The sequence below is a fragment of the Thermobia domestica genome, chromosome 8 (genome assembly GCF_964235325.1).
Source record: "Thermobia domestica chromosome 8, izTheDome1.hap1.1, whole genome shotgun sequence".
Lineage (NCBI taxonomy): Eukaryota > Metazoa > Arthropoda > Insecta > Zygentoma > Lepismatidae > Thermobia > Thermobia domestica.
The window spans coordinates 133,153,869-133,173,143 of NC_137461.1; the positions used below are offsets into that span (position 1 = coordinate 133,153,869).

The 19,275-nt window shown below is 37.3% G+C and overlaps 1 protein-coding gene across 3 annotated transcripts in view; it reads left to right on the top strand.

Annotated features, from left to right (window-relative positions):
* The window catches only part of mtgo (miles to go), an 813,614-nt gene that overhangs the window by 66,327 nt on the left and 728,012 nt on the right, over positions 1-19,275 (top strand). Inside the window, exon 1 of one of the 3 annotated variants that reach the window (XM_081769003.1) lies at positions 17,747-17,891. The exons of the other annotated variants lie outside the window; for them this stretch is intronic. The gene's annotated coding sequence lies outside the window, so the exon portion shown is untranslated. Of the gene's footprint in view, positions 1-17,746; positions 17,892-19,275 lie in introns of those variants that run through there. 3 annotated transcript variants of the gene reach the window in all.

Here is a 19,275-nt window from a genome sequence, read left to right on the forward strand (position 1 = left end):
TGTTCGGTCGTGGCTGAATTGTAAGTGTTCTTGAATTTAGTGCGGGAGATCTGATTATTACCTGGGAAATTTGGATATTATTTATTACATGTTGCTTTTTTAACTGTTGAACTTAAAAAGATATGGAGATTTTGATGCGCTGGATAAATTATCGATTTGTTCAAATTCAATATGGCAGGTAAAGGTATGAATGATAATGTATGAATTTTTGTGTAATACCAGTAAACAAACGTGACATTCCTTTACACGAACTTTGAAAATTTTGCTCAGAAAAGATAAAAAGGGGCTGAGAGAGGGAAGGAAGCTTTTCCTGAGTCGCTGCATAAAGGTAGGAAATATATAAGCTTTTTATGCAGTGGTTTGTTGTTAGGGATGGGCAAGAGTCGAGCCAAAAGTAATTTTCTCGAGTATAGTTCCGAGCCGAGTCACTATTTTTGAGGTCGAGTCGAGTCGTGTTTGATAAATGGCTCTCTCGTTCAGCTTGTTTTAGCTCGTTTTGAAATCATGGCCTGATTCAGTGATTAGACTGCAAAGCAAAAGCTAGGAGAAATGTAAGCAGTAATGTGGAATAATTTTAGTGTTGATCACGAGAGGGGACGCTGCCCGCATCTTGTCTTGTCTCGATAACGAGACAGGCTCAAATATCGTGAGTACCAATGTAAGTATATACTGTAGTTCTTACCATCAAGGCTGAGACCTGCTCGGTCGAAGTTTCGAACCCAAGAAACCCACCGCAGGTAGTGAATATCAACGGGCTCGACTCGGTTCAACTAAGTGAACAGCTCGAGCCGGCTTGGTGGGATGAGCCATAGGCTCTGCTCAATTTAGCCGATCGGTTGAGCTGATTCGGTTGGAATGAATCATTGACTTGACTCAACTGAGCCGATAGCTCCAGCTGGCTCGGTTTGGATGAGTCACCGACTCAGTTTGACTCGGCTCGAGAGAGCTCGGTTCAACTGAGCCAATGACTCCAGTGGGCTCGGTTAGGGTAAGCCATCAACTCGGTTCGGTTCCGCTCAGGTTAGGCACCGGCTCAAGCCGACTCGATTGGAATGAGCTGTTGGCTCGGCTCACTTCTCGGTAAGGATGCGCACGAATCGATTCGAGTCGAGATTTAAAACTGTTTCGACTAGAAATTCGAGACGAGACAAAATGTACGAAATTATATATATATATATATATATGAGCGTTTTTTATATATATATATATAATTTACATTTTGTGTAGCGAATTGCGATACAGATTGAAATTTGTACCGCAACTTGTAAATTCTGTATAGTATTTTATGTACTAAAATGTGTAAGTAGCCTATATATTCATACAGGAAGTCTAATAAATACGAGTGTACTTCACAGTTCCATTCATTATGAATGGAATAGTGAATTCTTTGGTATTTGTTGGATTTCTATGAATTTATTATTATTATTACAAAGATAACAAAGAACAAGAAATCCGTCACTACTAACCTAGAAACAAACATGAGTTCGAATTGGAAATAATAGCTCTATACATTTAATATCGGGGAAAGGCTATAGGGGTGCTTTAGAGTTTACTGCTTTTCTTTGCAATCCGCGCTCATTGTTGGATAAAATTATATTATTTGTCAAGTTTAGGGAAATGAGAGTTTTACCACAGCGGCAAATTGAACAGACCGAGTCATCAGCGCTTCATGCGGCGCAAACGAGTACCACTTTCCGGATGGCCCTCGTAAATTTATGCATTCTGTACCTTTTCAAAGTAATAATTGCTGGCAAAGTATTCGTTTCAAGGCAAATAGCTGTTTCTGATTGATTAGGTTCTTCGAAATAATTTTTAGAAAATATGCGAAGATTTTAGAGACATTCGAGTTGAATGAAGATTTTTACGAGCAGTCTCGAATCTTACAAAGAGTGTCTCGACTTGTGCGCTTCCCTACTTCTCCGTTCGACTCGATAGTGAATGAGCTGTCAGCCAAGCCGCTCTAGCCGTTGACAACCCTAAACCCGGGCCGAGCAGTTTTGAACATCTTTGGCCGACACCCTATAATTTTTAACAAGTTTTGGCTCGAGCACGAATACTTGCCCCTCCGAAACTGAAACCCAGAACCTCATGAACGATATCCTTGCCGAGGTCGCCAATCAACTAGTTTTTAGTGTTCAGATACAAACCGCCTATCTTCCATGTTTATGCACTGTATTCTAATAATAATAATAATAATTTATTATTATAAGTTGTAGTAGAAGTAGTAACATTGAAGATAATTATATTGTCTATGTAGAATAATTGAAGAGGGTATTTGAAAATATACACAGGATTTGGCTCGATTTAGCTCGTTTTGGCTTGGCTCGACTGGAAACTCAACCTGGATTCGAGTTGAGTTGGAGGAGATTTTACGAGGCGAATTCTCGAGTCGAGCTAAAAGATGTCTGTTTCGAGTCATGTCGAGTTTCAAAGAACGAGTCGTGTCGAGTATTTGTAATTTATGCGGACTCACAGTAAAGTGATAAAGCAGTACGCCTACTAAAATTCTCCAGACCTTTTATTATCGAAGTTCACAGAGGTCCAAAATATGAAAATATTTTCTCCATAATCTTCATATCTTTCTCCTCTTTCTGTATGGGATTTGCGAATGACTGTGTACTTTCATATATGCTACCCCTGAAACCCCTTTTAGATCCAGATGTTCTGTATTTGTGAGGGGAATTCAAAAAGTTTCGGTTCGAAATCTCATAAGTTTAAACTTGACAGAACTATTAAGTCTTTTCTATATGGTCACCAGCCATAGTTACTGATGCACATTTTTCGGATCGTTGCGAGCACTTGCGAATTCCATCTTTGTAAAATTATGTGCATTGGGCATTAAGCCACGCTTTTGTTGCGAAATGACATCATTAGCATCTTGAAAATGCTTGCCCCGCGAAAACATTTTCATATTAGGAAAGAGGAAGAAGACAGAAGGCGCAAGATCCGAAGAATGCGGAGGACGCGGTAAAATACCATTGCGACTCTGACGTGCTTTGACAAGAGCAAAAACAGGTGCGTGAACAGACGCGTTGTTTAGGATAAGCACACCTTTGCACAACATTCTTCAACGTTTGGTTCTCAGTTTCTGTCAAACAGTTAGGAGATGAGAACAATATTGATTAGTGATAGTTCGATTCTCTGGCAGACAGTTTTTCATGATGATCCCTTTATAGTCTTAGAACACGGACAGCATTATTTGGTGACAGGCTTTTCCATCTTTTGCCTTGTCAGAAAATGTAGAAGAAAAGACGTTTCCATTGCTTGCTCATTTCTTTTGTTTCTTAGTCATAAAGACCTTATTTCCATTCATTGTGTAGTCGGTCAAAAAAATCCTCTTCATTACACTTAGAACGATCCAGCATTTTCCTTCACACGTCCTCTCGAATTATCTTCTGGAAATGGGTAAACAACCGGGCACCCACCGTGGTGACACTTTGTGAATATACACTGGTTATGAATTAGAAATATACAGATAGGGTGTAACAAAAAGGTACGGCAAAATTTCAGGGGTGGATTCCTTATGGGTAGACAAGCAAAAAAGTTCATATGACCATACGTCGGGAAATGCATAGTTACAAAGTTACGGCCATTGAGCCGCCTGACGGTGTAAAATAGTCACATTCTGGTCGCTCCTTAATGTAACTCAATTTAAACCTCAATAACTCAGCCCCTAATTAAAATAGGAAGATAATTTTGGTATCTATGTATTCCTGAAGGACGACGCTTTCCGCAGATATGTATTTTATGTATATGGGGATACCGCGGCGGATGAGGGAGGGTAATTACATGTTTTTGTCAGGATTTTGGGGATGGCATTCCTTTCTCTTTGGAGTACTCATGAAATGCATATCGGCGGAAAGCTTCATCCTTCAGGAACACATTGATACCAAAATTATCTTCCTAGCTTAATTAGGGGCTGAGTTATTGAGGTTTAAATTGAATCACATTAAGGAGCGACCAGAATGTGACTATTTCACAGCATCAGACGGCTTAATGGCCGTAACTCTTAACGATGCATTTCCCGACACTAGGTCTTAGGAACTTTTTTGTTTGTCTACCCATAAGGAATCCACCCCTGAAATTTTGCCGTACCTTTTTGTTGCACCCTGTATTTCAATTGGATCCATAACTAACACCAGTGATACATTAAGTGCCTTAATACCGTGGTCCAGGTTAACGATGGATGTCGTGGGTGTAACGGGGAGCTAACCCCCTTACCATATAGACGTGCCAATGATCATGGAGCTAGAAAGTCGGAACAAACGCCACTCGCAAGCTTTTGCACAACTGAACAGAAACAAAAGTGGGCCAAATTGCTGCACCATGTGTAGCTTTTGAGATCTAGCATGAAACACTCAAACATTTAAATTTTTCCGGGCTACGACCATCGCCACGCACGTGCTTTCTTCGCGTTTTTACCATGTTCTCACTGTTTTCTTCATGTAATATCAGTCATTTTTTTTCTTTTTGTAATAGTTTATTCACATACAGTATTACTTTGTGGCCTAAGCGCCAATTTTTTAGCAATTTGTCCTGAGATATTACGTCCCAAAAATGGCACCAAAATCACTTCAACTTTCTGATCCCCATAAATCTAGCCCCCGCAAAGTGAACTTTGTGGTGGACAAACACCGTGTGCGTGGATTTCCTCGGGTTCTCCCGTTTCCTTCCACTTTATTCATTCCACCATTTCATTCATTACTCATCATCACCGTCTCGTTTAGCCTAACCGTCATAAGCGTGAGACGTAAAACTCAAAGATTTCATTTCATTTTTCCCCATAAATCTGCAATGTCAGTAGTATCATAGCTGTGGGATTTCTGCAGACTCTACATGCAATAGTATTCAGCACAAAATTTATAAATTTCTCTTCCCCACTTTATGCCACTCCAAAGTACAGCCCCTTTGAAAGTGTAATTTTCTGAACTATTTCTGGTGATTTCATGTATAGGTTTGCAGCGCTGCATATTTATTTAGAAGCAGGAGTATATATTCTCCTTGTACACTCATGCGCAAAAAAAATTGCGCGTATATTGTAACTCACGATTTTTCGCAATTATTCCATTTTCCTTATGTTTATGGGTAAGATTCAGTTATTAGTAAGTGGAGGTAATAGAAAACAATCCATCTAAGGAGATATTTCCAAAAAATATAATAAAATAATAAAAATATCAGCAAAAACCAAAATTATGTTCGGTTTTGTGTATACTGGCAATAATGTTTTAGAGGGATTTTTTGCAGAGCAGAGCGCGATTGCAGAGGGAATAACAGAATTCGTATGGGGAGAGTTGAATCAAGGAACTGGAAAGCGGAGTAAAATATTGCATTTATTGGCTTAAATTTAGGGTGTAAATTGTCTGCCAAATATAAATTAGCTTCTGTAACCAAGATGTACGGAAATATAGAAACAAAGAGAAAAACTGTTCTCTTAAGTTTGGAAGTGACATGCTCTATAGCCATGAGCATTTATTTGTTAAGAAAAACACAGTCACCAATAGGTAGTGTGTGTGGTCAAGTGGTTAGAATGGCGGACTGGTAATTCTTAGACACCAGATCGAATCCCATCCGATCCCATCCAATTTTTTCTTTACAAAACATTGTAGAAAGTGTATAATTTTTATGTTAATAAGAACTTAAACAATATAATAATGAAATAACTTTTTGTTTACTTTGATGAAGTATTTATTTAGAATTAATGTACTATTAGTAACAGCGAATGCTTTCGGTTATGCTGTTGTATAGCTTCTTTTCTCATCCTCTTTTCTTGAAAAAAAAAAAACCAAATTTGTCTCCAATAATGTATGAAAAATATATATAGACAGAAACAGACATCTTAGTATCAAACGTGATTTATCGTGATGAAATAAACAAGTTTCCCGTTATTAAAATATAAAACTATAGAAAATTATTGAATTTGGTCTTCTTTAGGCTTTTAGCATGCTATATATATTCTTTATAAGGCAAGATGTGCGATCATACCCACAAATTTAGCTAGTGAGTGAAAGATGTTTACGGCACAAATATTTTACAGGTTTAGGTGCATGAAACACCAGTAGGCCATGGTCTCGACCTTCATTTATTCCACATTATTATCCGACATATCATAGCAGGTAAAAAGCAGCATCAATCGGGAAGAAGAACTGCAAGTTGTGGCCTTAGTCTGTTCTTGATGCTCCGGACTCGATCGCCTAGCACGGCCGTCTATACCATGACTCATACATCTATCATTCAGTGCAGGCACGTATCCAACTTTTCTTTTCGGAGGTGGCCCACACGAATCCTCGTAAGCACGTAATTCTAATGTTTCAAAAATATCAATAATAATAAGAAGAAGAAGAAGAAGAAGAAAAATGCAACAGTTCTGTATTTCTGTTAAACGTTTCTTACTTTTCATTTATGAACCGGTCAAACTGCATTGTAACACAAACGAAATCAAAAAATATTTTCTAGAGACATGTAAGGAAAACTGTCTGCTACGTATATTGCCAGTATACACAAAACCGAACATAATTTTGTTTTTTGCTGATATTTTTATTATTTTATTATATTTTTGGAAAGATCTCCTTAGATGGATTGCTTTCTATTATCTCCACTTACTAATAACTGAATTTTACCCATAAACATAAGGAAAATGGAATAATTGCGAAAAATCGTGAGTTACAGTATACGCGCAATTTTTTTTTGCGCATGAGGGTACCGAGTAAACATTTGGTTTTATTTGGTGTTCATCTGATTCGTGCGTCCTGAACAACTGTAGTTTTCGTAAACGCTTGCAAATGCAAAAATTGGCACTCCACCGACAACAAAGATAGCTGCCATTCAGGAACATTCGTACATACGACAACGTGACTGAAGTTATTGACCTTCTCATACACAAGGTTCATCACACTCCAATGTCTATAATTTTCGGAGATAGGTGAGGAACCATTTTCATCATGTTTGGTCGACTTAAGATGGATTGACTCATACTTGGATTGGCAAAAATTGAAATTTTATCACTGCAAGTTAGGGAAGAAAAGTTTGTCCATTTTTTTTAGTTTTTGCACAAGAATTAGAAGATTAGGTAAATTTTCTTCCCTTACCTTGTAGCGATAAAACTAAGTTTTACAGATATGACTTCTCTGAAGAGCCGTCACTGTCATATGGTGTTACACTCTGTACCTCTAATTAAATAAAAGAATCTGGTTTCGTTGTTAATTAAAATGTTGGATTTTTTCTTAATCAAATGTTTACCATAAATTCATTATTATAAGAAACAAAAATTCTAAAATATAAATTTTAACTGGGTATCTTCGCTTATTCCTGTTTTCGTGTTGGACACATCTTTACATATAACTTTAGTACAGCAGTATGAGTGAAACTATCACACGTAGCGGAACCGTAGAGAAAAGGTTAGTACTACTGATGTCATTCTTTATTTCAACACCAATAGGCCTACTATATGAAACGTGAACATATTGTTTAAAATAGAGTCGGAACCACCGTAATACATTCAAATGTTAATGCTTCCGAGTATCGAACCCGGGACCACTGCACCAAAAGCGCATGCACTAGTCACTACAGCAGACGGAGAGATAACAACTTAATTGTTGAAGGGCCAATCAAGATTAATGGTTCTGTATCGTTGACACAAACTGGCTCCAAAAATGAATTTCACTAACGGGGAATTGAATTTGGTGCAAAATGAAACATAGCGGTTTTTTTTTTCTTTTTTAAAATTTACTTTTCCGTTTTATTTGATCGATGAATTCGCAAGCACTTCCCGTTTTGATATGTATTAGTGATTTGCAGTCGAATAGCATGTGGAAAGACTCCTTGTATGTCAATTGTGCGTTCATGCACTGTAATGTATTTTTCAACTAATTCAAGGTTAACTGTGTAGAGCTATTTCCGGAGACTTCCCGTGAAGTACAGTACATGCAATTGAAATCGTTCATGCTACATTCTATAACACGTGTTAGGGTAATTTTCTTCTCTGTCACACAGATATAATATGTATAAATGAAACGGTAATCAAAATGAAATTCAGCGGATTTATTTGCAATAATATGTATTTCATAAGTTTTTAAGAACGTAAAACTATTTTGGAAGAGGATTAATATTTTTCATCATTATCGAATGTATATTTTTTTCTAATAGTTGTAATTCTTGGAATTCCTTATTTAATGTGTGTAAAATGTAACATTATGCAATAATAACGCTTAAATTTGTCATTTTAATCACAATCCGAGTCAGTTCTGTATAATACGAATTAGGTAACATCCTTTAAATTTTCTTTAATATATAGAAACTCAGCACGTTTCTAAGTTGAGTTTAAATGTGGATCTTACTTACTAACGGGAACATTTCCTTCTCCAGTTTCTAGCTAAATTGACCCTTAACGGTTTCTTAATCAATGGAATGAACTCGGTTGGATTACGCGATATGATTTATGCAAATGGAAGGTTTTTGGTAGAAAACACAATGTAAAGTTAGCTATATCTCTCTCGCTATAATATATAAATAAAGGAATATATATCCACCTCGTTCATTCACTTCTATTGTAAAATTAACAGTTCTAGGACATTTTATCCCCAAAATTGAGAAAATTTTAAAGATTAAAAAAAAAGTTATGGAAAAGTTTTCTGTTGAAAATAAAATAAGGCGATAGCTTTTGATTTGTTTGTAATAGTAATTTTAGGTGATCCTGTGTATACCAAAAAAAAAAAAAATTCTACACGGTGCAGCAATTAAGGAACCGAGACTAGGGAGCCAATTAAATAATGACTTATGTGATCGCAACGCATCTTTGCTATCAATTTACAACAAACAACGAGGCCAATTAAATATCGTTCTTCCGAGCCTTTGCAGTCACAGTGTCTTGCAAATTTTTTCTCCTCGTTTACGACATATTTGTGATTTTACTTTGCGTGGAATTAACATACCTATGTTAGTCAAATCCCAAATAAAAGCTTGTGATTTTGTACAATTTTGCTTCCTATCTGCTAAAAAAAAATCATCAAATAGATAGCATGTTTATTCAGAAATTTTGTTCTAAACTTCGGATTCAAGACTTTCAATATGATAAATTTAGTTTCAAGATCGCAAAATCTTATGATTGATGTCATTACACAAATTCCGAAAAAATACATTTAACGTTGTCGGAAATTGATCGCAAAGATGCGTAGCGATCACACAAGTCAATATTTAATCGGCCCCTAGGTTTTTAAAAGATAAATGAATGACAAGTGGAATCAACTTACCTCGGTTTATTCAGAGTTGGAATCTCCTTTGTTCTACATTAAATTACTTCTGTAAGTCTTGGACTGTAATGGTGTTCCAGGTCCTCGTTAGTATTTTCTGGATAATGAAAACAGCATAAAAAAGAAAGAAAAATAAACAAGTAACCCTTTAGTGCTGCTTTTAGTTTAGGGAAAAGAAAGTAATTATAGGCCTTGCGAATATGCGTGGTGCGGTAACACACACACATTTTTTGGGGGCCGTAAACTGTCACACAATTTCTGTGTACTGTGGTAGGGTTATGATGCATTGTTTCCAGTTCCTGCTCCTTCGGTAAAGAAGTAGTGTGAAAACGTATATTTAAAAGCGCTTCCTTTTTTTTTTTTTTTTTTTTTTAATTCTTCGTTACTATCGCGCGAACAGCATAAGCATCCACAGGATTCTTCACAGGAGAGGACTAAAGTTGTCCTTTATTTTTTCGTAAAGAAAGAAACTACAACTTCTGTTAGTATTGAAGATGTTTTGGCATAGGCCTATAAAGCTTGGCTACGGATAGGGGGAAGAGAAAGACGGGATTACAGAACTTGAATTCCAGAAATGGGCCACGGCTTCTCTTGCTGACGTCCACAGCAAACAGTCCTCTTATTCACTTCACGAGGTCTGATATTACATTGAGACTTCATTTCGTTCATTGAAAATGATATCCCAAATATTGAGAGTCATTTCAGTTGTCTAATTAACTTCCGTAACTATGATTGAATTTCAATGATACAGTAAAACCTGTCAACTTGGCCACCTCTCTAAGTTGGTCACCTGCTTATCTTGGCCTGGTTCGTCTTGAACCTGCATTTTCCCATAAGACATTCGTTACTTATTACTTTGTAAGTTGGCCACCTGTCTATCTTGGAAGTTGGCCGCATTGAAGCAGTGTTTATCCTATGTTGATAATGCTTGAGTTACTTGCGTATCTTGGCCACGCGAATACGTTTTGTTATTTTTCTTAACTCTTTCGTAGTCCCGCATGAGAGCCAAATGTTCTGTATTTGTTACTGGAAACAGAGAAGCATAGATTCACACGATTTGTTCTTGGAGGTCAATGGTCAGAATACTACCCTGACAGGGGTGGTGAAGGAAGATATGAATAAGAAAAAGCACGTACAGGAATTCAGGAAATGGTTCTACGTATTTGTTTACGCTGTCTGTTTTGGTAAAGCCATTAGCTATATCGGCTCCTTTCATCAGTGGAGAGCTTTAGTAATTCTGAAAAATTCTCAAGGTTAAAGCTAACCATCTCAATTGACATTTATTGGTACGTGACTGCTTGTCGAAAGGTAGCGGAGGTTTTGAGACATGAACTCCCTTAAGATTTTCTCAAAACGTCTTTCGCTCTAAGGGAAACACTTGTAGCTCACTAAGAAGAGGTAGTTACTACAAAATTAGAATGTTCATATGTGCAAAAAAGAATAAAAGACATACGTCTAGAATGAAGCACAATGAATAAATTCGTTATTAATAACTGATTTGCTACTTTTCGAAAGGTATCTAGAAAATATTTGTCACTGCCGAAAAAAATCTATAAACTGCATATAAATTATTGAATTTATAATTTTGCTTTTCTTGTTTTCAATCCGAATAACTTAGTTTGCTACAATACCAATTTCAATAAACTGCGTACATATGTTTCGATTTTATAGTTGTTTGTGTGATTGAGTTTTCCATCCGGATAATTCAGTGTACCAGAAGACTAGTTTTCAGAAAGAAAAAGGTACATATATTAAATATACTGTAGTATTTTTTTCTAGTACTCTATATTGTTATGATTACTCAATGTACATTATTTAAAAGTAGATGTCGTGGTATTGCTTATTAAAATTTTACGATCAAATAATACTAGAAATTCTATTCTAAAAATACACCAATCACACTTATTTTCTGTAAGTTGGCCACCTGTCTAAGTTGGCTACTTTTCAATGGAACGGATGGTGGCCAACATAGACAGGTTTCACTGTACTTGGCTGATACATTAAATGCCTTAATACTGCGGTCCAGTTCGACCAATGTGTGCCTTGGGAGCAAGGGGGTGCTAACCCCATTAACATATAGACGTGGCAATGATCATGGAGCTAGAAAGATGAAACAAACGCCACTCGCAAGCTTTTACACAACTGAACACAAATAAAAGCAGGCCTAATTGCTGCACTATGCATAGTTTTTGAGATCTAGCATGAAACATATCCAAACATTTAATTTTTTCCGGGCTACAACCATCGTCACGCACGTATTTTCTTCGCGTTTTTACCATGTCTTCACTTTTTTCTCTGTGTAATATCAGTCATGACTTATTTTGCAATAGTTTATTCACACACAGAATTACTTTGTGGTATAAACAGCAAGTTTTAGCACTTTGCCCTCCTGAAATATTATGCCCCAAAAAGGGCATCAAAATCACAAACTTCAACTTTCAGACCCCCATAAATCTACGGTGACAATAGTATCATAGCCGTGAATATTTCTGCAGACTCTTTACATGCAATAGTATTCAGCACAAAACTTATGACCCCCCCCCACTTTATACTATTCCAAAATACAGCCACTTTAAAAGTGTAATTTTCTGTAGTTTTTCTTGTGATTTTATGTATTGGTTTGCAACCCTGCATATTTATTTAGACGCAAAAGTTTATGTTCTCCGTGTACCTCAGTCTCTCCTGTAAACATTTGTTTTTGTTTGGTGTTCGTCTGATTCGTACGTCCTAAGTAACTAATTTTCGTAAACGCTTGCAAATGCAAAAAATTGACACTCCACCGAGAACAAAGATGGCCACCATTCAGGAACACTTGTACAGTCACGAACAGTAATAAATGGAGGTTGGAGCCATAAGAAATAATGGCTTCAGCCTCCATTTATTAATGTTCGTGACTGTACATACGACAGCGTGAATGATGTTATGGATCTTCTCATACACAAGGTTCATCACACTCAAATTTTTATAATTTTCGGAGATGATCGAGCAACCACCTCTGGACCACTCCGTATCAATTGACCCATGAGAAATAATTAAAAAGGTGGAAATAATAATCTAGCATTAAACAATATAAGTTTTGTTTTAAAAATTTTGACGGAGAATAGGCGTGATATAATACAACAGCGCTGACTACATCTAAGGAACGAGAATCTGTTAAAAAAAGAAGTTGGACATCTGTATAAACATAGTCAATACAGTAAAATACTCCACGTACCAAATTACTAAATATGCTGTATCTCGTTTCTCAGTCTTTACGTACATTTACGAATATATATCTATATACAGATGGTGATCAGAAAAATGGAAACACCTGAACAAAATTGCAACTTACCAGATTAATATGGTGTCGGGCCACCTTTCGCCTTCAGAACAGCCTTGATGCGACGTGGGATGGAGGCATAGAGGTCGTGAATGGTAGCAAGTGGAATTTTACACCATTCCTCGTACAAGGCATCGGCCAGTTCTGTGAGAGAGGATGGAGGTGGAAATCGTCGCCGGAGTCGTTTTTCCAAGACGGACCACAGATGTTCAATTATGTTGAGATCTGGGGATAGGGCGGGCCAGGGGAGGTGTTGAACTTAATCCCGATGTTCCTCAAACCACGCTGCAACAACGCCAGTTGTGTGAATGGGTGCATTATCATCCTGGAAGATGGCGTCATTGTCCGGGAACAACATCCGGACCATAGGATGCAACTGGTCTCCTAAAATTGCGACATAATCGTTGGTAGTGATTCGTCCGCTAAGTGTGGCCACAGGACCCAATGAAAACCATGATATGACGGCCCACAGCATCACCGAGCCGCCACCATGTTTCACAGTTGGGCAGAGACACTGCAGATCATAAGCTTCTTTGGGCGTTCTCCACACATAAACACGGCCCGTGGTTGGGAATAGGGTGAAGGATGACCCATCCGACCATATCACACGTTTCCAGTCCTCAACGGTCCAAGTTGCATGGTGGCGGCACCATTTGCGGCGTGCGAAAGCGTTATGGTCCGTGCAACACGACCCCGTCGAAACAGGGTGGGGGAGGTGCTGATTGAGTTCCTCCGTCACTTGCTCCGCAGTGGCACGACGGTTCTGCGTGACAATGCGCTTTAATACCCGGCGTGACTCATGATTTTCTTCCGCCCACTGTTCTGCTTCCCCGATGTGGTTTTCCCGTGTGTTGTGTAGGCCGTCATCACCTTCGACACTGTCCCACGCGACACATCTAACACAGTAACCACTGCCGTCACACTCACTCCACATAACCGCACACCAACAATTTGCCCTCTTTGAAAATCTGAGAGGTCTCCCATTTTACACTACCTCAATGCTGCAGCCACTGGACACTGCTGTTCCACTGCGCCTGACGTAGTATGGAGACCGACCTAACACACAACCACCAGCGGTCCGGCGCTGCGGGCGCCACGACACCACTGTCAACCCATACATCTGACGTATTGCCAACTACAGGTGTTTCCATTTTTCTGATCACCATCTGTATATATAAAATTGAAAATCACTATGTTTGTGACTCTAAATCTCCTGAACCTCCGAACCGATCTTGATCAAATTTGTGACATGGATGAGGTTTGAGGCTGGGCTGGTTTTAGGCTATTCACTTTGCTTGTAGAAATGACGTATGGGTGGGGAGGGGATATAAAAATGTAAGTAAAACTTAACTCCTGAACCACTCGACCGATCTTGATCAAATTTTCAACATAGATGAGGTTCAAGCCTGGGATCGTTTTTATCTTTTAAATTTGACGGAGCAACGTAGGGGAGGAGAAGGAGGGGGAGATATATAAAAATCAATTTATATAAGACTGAAAGTGACTATTTTTGTAACTTAATAACTCTTGAACTATCCGACCGATCTCAATCAAATTTGCAAGATACATGAGGTTCGGATGTGAAAACATATTTGTAATTTCACTTTAACGGTAGATTCTAGGGGAGATGGAGGGGAGGGGGACATATAAATAAAAACTAATAAAACCTAATAACTTTTGAACCACCCAACCAATCTCGATCAAACTTTCAACATATATGATGGTCGGGCCTCGGGTGTTTTTTATCGTTTCACTTTGACGAGCCAACGTACGGGAGAAGGAGGGGGGAGATATATGTAAACAAAATTAAAATTAAAATGACTGCCTTTGTGACTTCATCACTCTTGAACCACCCGACCAATCTCAATCAAATTTTCAACATACATGAATTTAGGAGCAGAGATTACTTTAGGCTATTCAATTTGACGATGCAACGTAGGGGAGGAGGAGAAGAAGAGAAATTTTAAAATGATCAAAAATGACTGATATTAGTGTTGAATCCATAGTTTTCGGAGTCGATGAGAGAAACAGTGACACTTCTCATGCTGTTTCAATCCAAGTTCAGCCCTAATCGTTGGGAAGGGGGAGGGGGATAAACATTAAAATGATCGAAAATTACTAATATTAGTGCCTAATCCATAGTTTTACGAGTAGCTGAGCTTAACAATGACAATTCTGATGACTTGTACCGCAACATGCAGGAGGGGGAGGGGGAGCTATATATAACAATAATCGAAAATGACCAATATTAGTGTCTAATCCAGCGTTTCCCAACCGGTGTGCCGCGGCACACTGGTGTGCCGCGAATGGGCCGCTGGTGTGCCGCGAGGAAATGAAAACAAAATTATTAATTATATAGCAACCAAATTACAAGACAGGAAAAATGTGTATCTTTATTTCACATTACTATGAACCTCTACAATGGAAAAAAATACTGTAATTGTAATATATTAATGTATATACATACATTACTACTACACAGACTGTATTTCGAAAACAGAATTTTATTAATATTTAAAAATTGTGACGTATATTAACCATGTTAATAAATTATAGGTTTCACAATGTGTTACTTGTCTGTACATTTTTAATGTTCAAAAAAAGTATTTATAATCATTGTTATGACCATTATTGCTTCTTTATTGTTACAAGTTATTTCGTAACTTGAAATTTTAAAATCTCATTCTACCCTTTCGACAAAGCACTCATACAAATTACCTCCATCTGTTTTAAAAGTACAAGTGATATGTTTGTTCGTTTGTTATTTAGTGATCTTAGAGTGAAAGATTGGATACAGTCTTCAAAAAGTAAGTTTATTTTTAAAAGCCTGAGTTCTATATCTCATTGGAATTGTTTTCTATTTTTGAATTAGAATGAAAAATAAGTATAATGATTTACGATGGGGGAAAACCAGTGATCGAGCTTTATTCTCTGGGAGAAGGTCAGTTATCATAGAAAAAAAATACGACGGTATTTTCTATTTACTACTACTAGTACTACTACTACTAATCTATGAGTGTGCCGCGAGAATTTAAGTTACACCCGTAGTGTGCCGCAAGTTGAAAAAGGTTGGGAAACGCTGGTCTAATCCATAGTTTTCGGGATCATTCAGATGAACAGTGTCATTTCCGATCCGGTTTAAATACAAAATCAGCCCCGCCACTTGGGGGAGGGGGAGAAAGATGTATTAAAATGATCGAAAATGGACACTATCAGTGTTGAATTTATAGTTCACTGGGTCGCTTAGATAAACAGTGATACTTTCGATCCCGTTTAAATTCAAATTCAACCCCGCAACTTGGGGTAGGGGAAAGGAAAATACATAAAACAGATCAATAAATAACCCATATTAGTGTCGAATCCATAGTTTCTGGGATCGCTGAGATGAACGGTGACACTTCCGATCCCGTTTAAAACCAAATTCAGCACCGCAACTTGGGTGAGGGGAGATAATAAAATGATCGTAAATGACCAATATTAGTGTCGAATCCATGGTTTTCGGGGTCCCCGAGATGATCAATGTTCTTTTCGATGCCGTTTAAATCGATGCCATTAAAAACGAAAACAGCATGTTTCACGGATACTAAACATATGAGATACGGAGTTGTGCTTTTAAATTTTCATTTCAACCCAGCGAAGCGGGTAATATATGCTAGTGTATATATATAGGGTGATCCAAAATTCTAAAATTCGGTATACCGATGATAATGTGAGATGATTATTACTGAATATCAGACGTTTTACGTGTGAGGCAATATGATATTATCTCCATGAAAATAAATTATACTGCAAAGAGAGAAAGAAGGAACGAGAGTTTTTATCCATATAAAGAGCATAGTTGTTTTTTGATTTGGATATTTCATATAATGGATTATTAACCGATTCGATTTCACTTTCTTTTCGGATGAGGTGTGGTTCCCTTTGCTGCAAGCTGTGAACACAATGTATTGGGTAACTGACAATTAACACATCCTCTACGAGATTCCACTTTCCATGTGTGACAAAATAGGGATTTGGTGTGCCATATCCACTTGTCAAATTATAGGTCCTTCTCTTTTTTACAGTACTGTGATGAGTAAGATTTATCAGGTTATGGAACTTTCATTTCCTTTCTGGAACCGATAGTTGTGGTTTCAATAGAACTGAGCCATATGTCATACTATGGCTTCAGTTATGTAGGTTTTGGCTGTCTTTTTTGAACACACAATAATCTCAAGGGACTACGGCCTCCGAACTCCTTGATCTTTTGCCCGAGGACCTTTTTCTGTGAGGGTTTTTAGAGGAATGGGTCAATCGTGACAAACCAAGAAGTATGGAGCACTTAAAGGGAAACATTCTGTCCTCTATTGCTGGTGTTTTCTAACCTGTGTACCTCGTGTTCACCACCGCAAGGGACAGTAAGATCACTTCCAGCATTACTATAAGCTTTTTTTTTTATCATGTAAGTTTTGATAATGTATTTTCTGAACGTAGTTGGGTATAGTTACTTTTAGGTCACCCTGTATGTGTATCTGTCGAAGTAACAAAATTGCTTGGTGTTTATTTAGTTGTTGTTTGTTTATTGACACAACAGTCTGTGCGCTTGATTGTAGTAGCGTTTATGTGTAATTGCTGTAAATCTCAATAAGATTTTTTTATATAAAATAACAGAAAATATGTACTAATACACTTTACACAAGTATACATAGACGAAATTTGCGTTCTTTGAATTTGACCACCAATTTCAAAAATTTCTTTCAGTTAAAATAATGAATTGTGGGATATACTGATGACAGAGGATATTGTATATAAGAGAAGCAAAATTTTTATACGTACTTTATTAGTAGAATACATTTTCACATAAAGTAGTATGTTTGTTTAGAGCATAAAGCGGATCGGCTGTGATCGTAGTTGACTCGTGGTGGCAATGTTTGCTGACGTACGCTGGAACACAACGCCATGTAGAGTTCTAGATCACTTCAGCGCTAGTAGTTATATCAATATTATCTGTTGTGAATAGTTTGCGTTTAAAAGTAGTTTGAATTTGTTTTTGAAAAATATGTTTTTCTTCTAGTGTCCAAAAATATATCAATTGCGACCTTGGAACTGCCACATATTACGAAAAACAGTTCGCGTATTTCCTTTTTTTATTCTTTTTTAAAAAAAGAACTTTGGGAAAATTTGTGTCGTGGCTGCAATGAAAGTTTTATTTCGTGCCATGTAGAAAGAAAAAGAAATATATACATATACACAAAAAAAGTCTGTTATATGTGGATAACAGTGTTGTATTACCAGGATATGTTTATCAAGGAGCGCGGAAGTTAAAATCTTAAGCGCTCAAATGAAAGGTGTGTATCATTTTAAATTAATTTTAAGTTATGGATAAATTTTATTAGTATGATGTACACGTACAGAAGAGAGGAAGTTATATTTTGGATTATATTGCTACTTGTTTTACATACATTTCAACATATTTTAAAAAGATACAAAAAAGACTATTATCATATTCAGATGATTAATATCACAATTGTTATTGCAAGGATGCCTTTTATGGGATTTTGCAGTCATAATTTATCAAAACGAAATTTATGGAGTGTAGACATATTGCTTTTACGTTTTTGTGTCTGTATCTTAGTTATCTGAGTTAAGTAGTAATTAATCGAAACCGAAAGGTACGTTAACAATCATCTCTTTTACTAGAAGTATCCAAATTCTATCTGTATTCTTAAAGATTTTCTCTTGTTTTCGTTATGAATGGTTTCTCAGTCAGTCAACTGTTAGATTGGTGCCTTAAATTAAAATTAAATGAAGAATGAAGTATTTAGGTTTTCACACGATAGGCACTATGCATACTGATATATATATATATACAAAGTTCATGCTCCAACAGATGCATAATTTTACATAGCCTTCCAAATAAACATCAGTTACTGATTTCGATGGAACCATGAATCGTTGTGTGAACTGTTTTACACTTGCGATTATTATAATATCACATAACTTCGCAAGTCAATTTTGTAAAATAATTTCTCTGCACAAAATTTCGTATGTAAAAACGAAACGAAACGACTTGTGAGAAATATGTATAACCTATTATAGAATATTTGGTAAGAAAAATGTGACAGAGCTCCTTCGTGGCTAAGCGATTAGCATACGCGGCTTTGGTGTGGGAGACCTGGGTTCGATTCCCGGTGGGAGCTCACGTGGTTTCGGATTCCACGTTAATCAGTAGGTCCACATCTCATTAGCCTCGCTGTTGAAAGGGACGTTAAACTCAACATCAAATCAAATAAAAAAATATGACAATGTAACACAGTAACATTTATGTAATTGATGATCATGTAGACCTTGTAAGTATTATGGTGTTAAGCACTATGTATTTTCTTCTTCCTTACGATGTCTTTGTTCCAACCATATCTTCGACCGTAGGCTGCGGTGGCTCAGTGGTAGAGCGTTCACCTCTGGTGCATGGGTCCCTGGTTCGATCCAAGCTCGCGCCAAGTGAGCTTTGCGGTGGACGAACACCGTGTGCGTGGGTTTCCTCGGATTTCTCCCGTTTACTTCCACTTTCTTCATTCCACCATTTCACTCATTTCTCATCATCACTGTCTCCTTTAGCCTAGCTGGCATAATAGTGAGACGTAAAACTCTTGCTATGCCATAGAATAGAAAGTGGAAACAGCCGAGTCATTTTCACCATGTAGATGTTTACCACAATATTTGACCTTACAG